The sequence below is a fragment of the Manis javanica genome, chromosome 5 (genome assembly GCF_040802235.1).
Source record: "Manis javanica isolate MJ-LG chromosome 5, MJ_LKY, whole genome shotgun sequence".
Classification (NCBI taxonomy): Eukaryota; Metazoa; Chordata; class Mammalia; order Pholidota; family Manidae; genus Manis; species Manis javanica.
In genome coordinates, this window is record NC_133160.1 from 172058841 (window position 1) to 172068541 (window position 9701).

Genomic DNA, 9701 nt, shown 5'->3' on the forward strand with positions numbered 1-9701 from the left:
CGTTGAGGCTTCTCCCCACGTCGCAGGGACCCCCCCGCACGGCGGCAGGTCTGAGCTGCATCGCCAGCGGCCCGGTGCGCCTTTGCTGCGTCGGAGACTCTGTGTGCCTGTCCCATGCCCCCCTCTCCGCTACATTTTAGTAGATCGGCAGAATTCAGGGTGGCAGGGTTGGGGGTCAGTGAGTTGGGCGGTGCCCTGGAGGCAGAGTGGGAAACAGAGGGAAAGAGGGAGTCACGAGTCACTCGGGCTGCCTGATGTCCGGTCGGGGAGCGGCCCCAGAAGATGCTCTGAGGCTTGGAGAAGGGGCAGGGTGAGTGGGCCTGCGGGAACGACCTAAGAGGCCTTCCGGGGAGATGGGTGGGCCTGGGAGGGAGGCCTTCCCAAGTGGGGGGAGAGGAGGACAAAGGAGCAGGGCGAAGAAAACCAGGCATCTTGGGAGGAGCCAATATTTAGTTACTTTTAAATTGTAGTCTTTGTTGTTACAGGAAAGGCTTAAGGGGCTGCAATCTGGTTGTGATTTGCTGTCCTTCCTGCCGGATGCCCAGTATTTTGAGAGCCACTCTTTCATATATATTGTCCAGTTATTGTGTTAGAAAACAAAACTCAACCAAGAACATTTGAAGATCTAATTGGTTCTGTTAAGTGATTCATGAATGGGCAGCATCCTCTCTCGCAAGCAGAGAGATGCTCCAAAGGGCAACAGAAAGGGAGAAGATTTTAAAGGCACGACAACGAAGTCATAAACAGAAAAAAGCATTATTTCAGGTGAGGTCACCTTCATTTAGTGACCTAAAGGTCTAAATAGGTGATTACCTTATCTTCCTTTGGAGGGATGAAGAGGGCGTACATGACACATTATCTTATCGGTGATGCTGACCAGAGAATTCCTGACTGACTGCATTTCTGGGGGAGGCTGGAGCCGTAATTAAGAGTTAGGTATGAAGCCCTGGTTTGGTGACTCGGCCTACCAAGAGTGACCCCATGTTAAGCCCGTGATACTCTTATTAACAGTTGTGTTAAAAAACAAAATCCATGCAAGTAAATTCGAAGATTAAATTGGCTTTATTAAGTGATCCATGAATTGGGCAACATCCCCTAGCAAGTAGAGAGATGCTCGGAGGAGTCGTACAAAATGACGTTTTTTATAGATAGGAGGGTGTGTGCGTGTGGGGGTTATTAGCAAAAGAAAAGGGCTTGTTTCAGGCAAGGTCACCTCTTAGGAGGAAGAACAGGCCTCCTATAATAAAGATTACCCCATCTTTTAGGAGAAGACTCAGGTGACAGATTATCTTATTGGTGATGCTGATCCAAAAATCCCTGACTGACTGCACTTTTGGGGGAGGCTGGAGCTGTAACTGGGTTTGGGGTATAAAGCCCCAGCTTGGTGCCTTGGTCCAGCAGAAGTGACACCATGTGGGCCTGTGTGTTTCTTTTTAACAGTTTGGGCAAAGGGTAAGTTCATCCCTGTTCCCCCATTCTAGCCAGAGTACACGTTCGCAGCTGCTTGGCTGTTCGTATTTAATGCCCTTACCCTGTTTGTTAGGTTAGGCTGAGTGCTATGACAAACTCCAAAATGCACGAAAGACCCAAGGGGATCAATGTTTAGTCTTAGTCCTTTGTCGTCTGTAAAGCAGGTACTGCTGATCAGCTGATGCGTGTCCTCCAAAGCAGTGACTGGGGAATCCAGGCTGCCACACCCTCAACACAGGACTTCCAATCATGCTTCCACTGGCAGAAGGGGACAGACCGCTGAAGGTCTCAGGCGAGGCGGTTGAAAAGCCAGGCCGTCACTGCCACTCACATTCTACTGAAGCCATCACATGGCCACACCTGATGGCAAGGGAAGCTGGGAAATACTGTGCAGCTGTATGTTCAGGCGGAAGGGGGATAATGAGCACTGTAGCCGACCAGTGATGTTTCTCAGATCGCCCGAGTGAAGAGCTAATCCAGGCTGTCCGCGGTGCTTCTTCCCTTTTGGGCTTTGGGGGAATCATGGACCGCAGACCTCAAGTCGGTGACCTTCTAGGCCCTGGAATCATGAAGCCAAAAGTTCACAGATCAAGAATGCATCAGGTCTGATTCTCAAGATGCCAGTGTGAGTAGGGAGGTGGAAATCTCCTCCCCAAACCATATATATTTTGAGAATACAGCAAATAAAACTATTCCTAAAAGAGTGACTGGAAGATACAGTATACAAGCCACACTACATCCGCGAGAGCCCAACATCTCACAGAAAAGGGTAGGATACAAAGCTGTGACCCGGCGGGACCTGAGCACTCCCCCCACCCCAGCTCACTGGCGGGAGGAAGGGAGTCAAAGTGGGGAGGGAGTAGGCTGCTAAATAACGAGCCCTGGTGGTCTGCCCTGGGAGCACAGACACACACCGCATGGTGCACTGGATATTGGAGGAGTGGAAAAGCAACGTCGGAGACTGAGACTGAGAAAAGGTTCCCACAGCCGGCTGCCCTGGGACAAAAGAAAAGCTTAAAAGTCTCAAAGGGACAAGGATTTAACAGGTGGACAAAATCGTCCGGGCGCACTCAGCCCAGCAGGCTGGGAACTTTAAGGAACTTCAGGCACACTAACCCCCTGGGTGGCAACGCTGCTCCGAAGCCCATTGCGGCGATAAGCAGCCTGCTGTTTCCCCCCAACCCCCCCCACTGGCACTGCAAGCAAACTGACTGACCCGTCATTGCTGTGGAACAGCCAGGAAGCAGACCCACCTACAGCTACCACACAGCTTAGCACAGAGGCTTCACCCTGTGTGCAGCTAACTGGCCCAGACACAGAAGCTGCTCCCTGTGCATGGTTGACTGGCACAGACAGTGGAGATGGGGGCAAAGATGGTGAGGCACAAAGGGGCTCTGTTCTTGCAGCAGAACACATGCCACTCACCTGTGACCCCTGCCAGTGCCCTAGGCTATCCCGAGGGATGCCCCACTCATGGGCAGCTCAGGGGATTAACCCAGAGGCTGCTCCCTGAATGCAGTTGACCAGCACAGACAGCGGAGACAGGCAAGGCGACCAGCAGGCAGGAAGGGACTTTGTTCTCCCAGCTGACACACGTGCCACTCGCCGGCGACCACTCCCATCACCATGAAAAGGCACAAGAACCTTGCTTAGTCCAAAATCCCTCAAACACCAGGGAGAGGACTTGGTGAGACTGAAATCACCAATCTTCCTGAAAAAGAATTCAAAATAAAAGTCATAAGCATGTGACGGAGCTAAAGAGAAATATTCAAGAGCTAAGGGATGAAGTCCAGAGGGAGATAACAGAAATGAAACAAACAATGGAAGGATTTAAGAGCAGAATGGATGAGGTGCAAGAGGCTGTTAATGGAATAGAAATCGGAGAACAGGAACGCAGAGAAGCTGAGCCAGAGAGAGATAAAAGGATCTCCAGGAATGAAAGGATATTAAGAGAACTGTGTGACCAATCCAAACAGAACAATATTCACATTTATAGGGGTATCAGAAGAAGAAGAGAGAAAAAGGGATAGAAAGTGTCTCTGAAGAAATAATTACTGAAAACGTCCCCAATCTGGGGAAGGAAATAGTCTCTTAGACAATGGAAGTCCACAGATCTCCCAACACAAAGGACCCGAGGAGGACAACACCAAGACATATAATAATAAAAATGGCAAAGATCAAAGACCAGGACAGAGTATTAAGAGCAGCCAGAGAGAGAAAAGGATCACATACAAAGGAAAACCCGTCAGGCTATCATCAGACTTCTCAGCAGAAACCTTACAGGCCAGAAGAGAATGGCATGATATGTTCAGTGCAATGACACAGAAGGGCCTTAAACCAAGAATACTGTATCCAGCAAGATTATTATTTAAATTTGAAGGAGGGATTAAACAATTCCCAGATAAGCAAAAGTTGAGGGAATTTACCTCCGACAAACCGTCTCTACAATGTATTTTAAAGGGACTGCACTAGATGAAAGTATGCCTAAGGCTAAATAGCTGTCACCAGAGAAAATAAAACCACAGCAAAGAAAGTAGACAAGCCAAATACTAACTAAATGCAAAATAAAATCAGCCATCCACACAATCAGTCAAGGGAAACACAGAGAGTACAGAATAAAACACCTAACATATAGAGAGTGGAGGAGGAAGAAAAAGAAAGGAGAGAAATAAAGAGTCATCAGACTGAGTTTATAATAGTGTAAAAAGTGAGTTAAGTTAGATGGTTAGATAGTAAAGAAGCTGCCCTTGAACCTTTGGTAACCACGAATCCAAAGCCTGCAATGGCAGTAAGTACATATCTACTGATAATCACCCTAAATGTAAATGGACTGAATGCACCCGTCAAAAGACACAGAGTAATAGAGTGGATAAAAAAGCAAGACCCATCTATATGCTGCCTATAAGAGACTCACCTCAAACCCAAAGACATACACAGACTAAAAGTGAAGGGATGGAAAAAGATACTTCATGCAAACAATAGGGAGTACTGATAATTAGGCATTACTATTAGCAGACATAATGTAGGGGGGCAGCACGGGGAGGGAAGTATAGCACAGAGAAGACAAGTAGTGATTCTGTAGCATCTTACTATGCTGATGGACAGTGACTGTATTTGGGTATGTGGTTGGGACTAGATAATGGGGGGAATCTAGTAACCACAATGTTGCTCATGTAAGTGTATATTAATGATACCAAAAAAAAAAACCTGTAAGTGTCCATCATGATCACCTAGCTGTGCATCTTCATTTCACAGGTTGATAAATGGAGGCCACAAGATAGTGTCCGGCTTGCCCAAAGTCACCTAACTACTGAAACTCTCTTGTCTGGGTAACTTCAGTATCACCCTGTTGGCCTCTCTGCTTCCAAACTTGTTTCCTGAGGAGTCCATTCTCAACACAGCAATCAGAATTAGACTTTTAAAGCATAAGTCTGGTCACGAAAATTGCAGACTAATATTCCTCATGAACACAGACACACAAGTCCTTAGCAAAATATTAGCAGTCAAATCCAGCAATATATAAATATATAAATAAGGTTGTCTTCATATTTGTGAAACAGATCAAGAAATTCTCTTCATTAATAGAATAAAGGAGAAGAAAAACATACAACATTCTTAATAGGTGTAGTGGAAACACTTGAGAGTCCAACAACCATTTGCGATAAAATCACTCAGCAAACTAGCAATAGAAGGGGACTTTCTCAATTTGGTAAGAGGCATTTACACAAAATGTTTACCTTACAGCCTACTTAATGGTGAATGTTGAGCACTTTAACCCTAAAATTAAAAGGAATGCAGGGAGGCTCACTGTCATCACTGATATCCAACACACTACTTCATGCCCACTAGAATCACCAAAATCAAATGGACCCACAATGTCACATACTGGAAAGAATATGAAGCCACCAAAACTCCCTTGCTGGTGGGAGGATAAAATGGCCATTTGCGTTGCAACATTGTTTGTCATTTTCTTATACAGTTAAACACCTATGACTCAGTTCAGTGCTGTCAGTCCTCTGAACCCAGCAATTCAACTCTTAGGTTGCCCAAGAGAAATTAAAACATATATCTACAAAAAGACTTGTACAAGAATGTTTTTGGTAGCTTTATTCATAACAGAAAAAAAAAACCAAATGCCCAACAATAGGAAAATGGATAAAGAAACGGTAGTATATGCATATAAAGGGACACTACTGAGCAAAAATATAAAAACAAAAAATGAACTGCTACGTGCAACAATATGGGCAAGTTTCATCATTATGAGGCGTTAAATAAACCAGAAATAAAGGAGAACACAGTGCATGACTGCATTTTCTGAAGTTCAAGATCAGGAAAAAATAAACTATGATATACTAGAAATCAACATTGATTGCCTATGACAGGGGTTGAGGAAGCTGTTGATTAACTAGAAGGAAGTACAAGAGAACTTTCTGGAGGGTGGAAATGTTTGGTATCTCCATTGAAATGTTGGCTAGAGGGGTGTATACATTTATGAAAAATCACTAAGTTGTATGTTTAAGATCTTAGAATTTCACTACATATGAAGTTTATCTTGAGACAACACACATACACACAGGGGACTGAGTTATCCTGAATACTAACTGTAGAGATCCTGGTGTCCCTTCCCCAGAACACTGGTCGCTGGGTCCTCATCCTCTGTACAGGAGACTAGGGGAAATGTCTCTGTTAAATCAGACCGCCTCAGTAGGAACGGACCAAGGGGATTGACGTCAGCAGCAACCCGACCAAAGGCCTGCCAAAATCGCTCTACAGTCAACAAACACCATGCAGGCATGCAGAGCTTCCGGTCAGCTCTGGAATCACCCATTCTTTAGCAGTCAGCTAAGGATTCCTAAACATCTAAGGAAAAGCTCCCAACGTGGAAGACAGAGAGTGAGTGACAAAAACAAAAAGACAGCAATGACAAGAAAAGCAACTAGGAAGAAACAAAAAGCATGCAGAGAAAAGGGGAAAAATGACTATTATCCTCATAGAGATAAGAGGAACTCTTAGATCCTTGGAACACACACACACACACACACTCACACATAATTGCAGAATTATATAAAATATATAACATTAAAAAAGGAAAAATAAATAATTCAGAGAACAAAAGGAGCTATTGGAAACTAAAAATGTGATAGCAGAATCGAAAAATGAAATAGAATGGGAAGATGACATTGAGGACATCTCTGAGAAAACAGAAGGAAGTAATGAAGAGATGACAAATAGGAAAAATATATAAGAAATAATTAGATTTCCAATTCAGGAGACCTATTACTTGATTAGTAGGAGTTTCAGAAAGGACAGAGAAAATGAGGAGTGATGTAAGTATCACAGTAATAATCTCACAATGAATGAAAATAGGCCCACACTAAGGCAGATTAGTGTGGAATTCCAGATCACTGGAGGCAAAAATAAGATTTTGAAAGCTTTTAAGGAGGAAAATTAGTAAATGGGAAGGACTGTAATTGGAAAGGGTGTAAAATGCCTTCAGACATCTCAATACCATCACTTAAAGTAAGAAGGCAGTGGAGCAATAACTGCGAACTTCTGAAGGAAAATGGCCTCCTACCTAGAATTTTATACCTAGCCAAACTACCAAGAAAGTATGTAAATACCTAATGAGAGTTTCTTAATAAAGACAATTCAGACATATAAATGCTCCACCAAAATAAGAAAATAAAGCAAGAAGTGGAAAATGAGGACATAAGACCCAATATGGGGTGTATGTGGGAAGGAGGGAGGTAAAGGTATCCCCAAGAGGGTGGTTAAGTGGGGGGGACCAGCACAGAGGGAAATGAGTTCTTATTGGAGCGGTGTGACTCAAGAGACACGTGCAGGTCAAATGCTGTCATTATCAGTATTCCATATTTTTAAATCTACAGACAGAATGCCCTGGTGACCTGGCCGAAATTCTTACACATACTTGTCTTCAACATGTGTTTCCCAATTCCTGCTCTTTTCTCTATGTCCTGATACCTGGAACACAGAGGTCACCCATTTCATCCCTTGTAAACGTGTCCCTCTGCCCTGATCCTGCAGCTACAGGTAAGTCTTGGTGGGTTTAGAAGGGGACAATCCAAGTGGCCCAACACTCAGGAGAAGATTCCTTTTGGTCATCTGGTACCTGGTCCTCACCAGGGCCTGTAAGTGCCCCAGTTCTGATGCACCTTGTTTTTCTTTGTCCCCTGGTGTCTTGAGAAAGGGCTCTTAAGACTCACAGGGAAACAGAGCCAAAGCGTCTTCTACAGCCTTCATCGTACACTGGTGACACTACCCTTTTTCGCACAGCCATGGTTGCCTGTGCTGCTTGGTGTCCCAGAAGAAGCAATACCTTGTATGCCAACTTCTTCCTCAACTCGGTTCAACAATCCCCCAGCACCCACCATGCCTGGCCCATGCTGGCTGCCGAGGATTACTGTTGAGTAGGACCCCCTGCCTGTGGGGAGGGTGATGGTGTGTATGCAGAGAGACGCACAGTCCCAGGAGCCCTTGGTGAGCCCCTTGGCCTTCTGAGGATGGGCAATAGGCTTTCCAGTGTTGCAGGAAGAGGCCACATCCAGGCTGAATTTACTGCCTGTGAAGCAAAGGGGAGCTGTGCTTGCAGGATGTCTCTCTGAGCAAGACAAACTGCTCATGTCAGGGGTCGTGGGGCTGGTGGTCCAGATGGGTCAATTTTCAGGAATGTGAATGTTCAAGGACTGGCTGACCTCTGCTCTTGGAGATGGAGAGGCCATGGGAGGGTACCTGGGACAGAATTTGGGGACTGCCGTCTGGATTTTATGTGGGGAGACCAGATGAAGTGGTGGTGGTGGGGGCATTTCCAGAGCCAGAGAACCATGGGGGAAGAGGGTGCATCCTGTTTAAACATCTCAAGTGTGAGGCCTCTGAGGACATAGGGGAGCTCCCCAGGGGCACTTCACTGAATAGACTGGGTGCTCAGAAGGAAAGAGGCCAAGGAGAGAGAGACAGGACCCAGCTCGAACCTGAGGTCACCCAGGGAGAGTGAGCAGGGTGGGGAAAAGGGGTGGAGCGCTCTGGCACTAAAGGGAAGGTGAGAAAGGCCTTCAAAGGACGATGGAAGCTGGGAGGGGGCCAGGGAGGAATCCTGCTGCGGGCTTGGGGACCGAAGGCTGTAAGGAGGGTGCTGTCTGGTCCCCGGCGAGAGCAGCGCAGAGGGCCATGCACGGGATGGTCAGGGCCGGAGCTCCGGTGGGTGTCTGTACTTCCTGCCTGTCCACCAGCTAGTCCCTGAAGTGGAGCCTGGGATGGCTCTGCCTGAGGTGGCTCGTGGCAGAGTGTCCCAGGAGACAGGTGTGGCAGGGCAGAGCCGGCCCGGAAGCTAAGCAAGAGTGGGCTCACAGGGCCTGGCCTCGGCTGGACCCCTGGGAGCACTCACAGGTGGCTGCCCGTCCCCACAGTTCTGCAGCCTCTGGCCTTGCGGTCCCGAGGGCAGGGGGCGCTCTGGAGACTCCTCCCCAGGTGCGCAGCTAGGCTGGGGCCTCTGCTCCGGTGCCCCACCCGCTCGGGGGCATCCTGCACTGGCTCACCTGGGGAGCACCTCACCCCGGCACAAGCACGATTAGGTTGTCTGTTATGAGCTCCTACTTAGTGATTCCAACATGAAAATCCCACCAGGCTGAAACTTGGCAGAATAGCAATTACTGAAAATGCCTTTTTTTAAAGTCGCCGTTTTTCTAAGAGTTCATCCTCCCCCGCGCTCCAGCTCCTCCCAGAGACAGGCACGCTGGTGTGGCTGTGACTTTGCAGCTGACTGGCTCCGGGCCCAGCCCCCTCGCTGGGGCGCAGGTGATGGCCAGGCCTGCTTGTGTGGGGTCTCTGGTGCCTGTTGGGCTTCAGGCTCCCTGGCCCTGCCACTGGGCCCTTAAGCGCTTTATTAAGCAGCCCAGTTCCCAAGGCCCTGTCTCAAAGAGCCACGGAACTTGGGGAAAAGGACTTTTTCTCACTGATGACCCGGACGGTCACGCCACTTCCCGGAACTTCACAGCCGTTTACTGAATGAGCTGGCCTCCTGGGAGGGGTACGAGGACTGCTGGCCATAGTGGGGGCTGGGTGGGTGTCCAGCATCCTGCTGGGAAGCATCCTCTGTAGGAGGGATGGGCCCCCGTTTTACAGACGAGACCATTAAAGCTTAGAGAGGTGAGGCCATTGTCCAAGGTCAAACACCAAGAAGGGGGCAGAGCCCAGATTTGAACCCATGCCAGCTG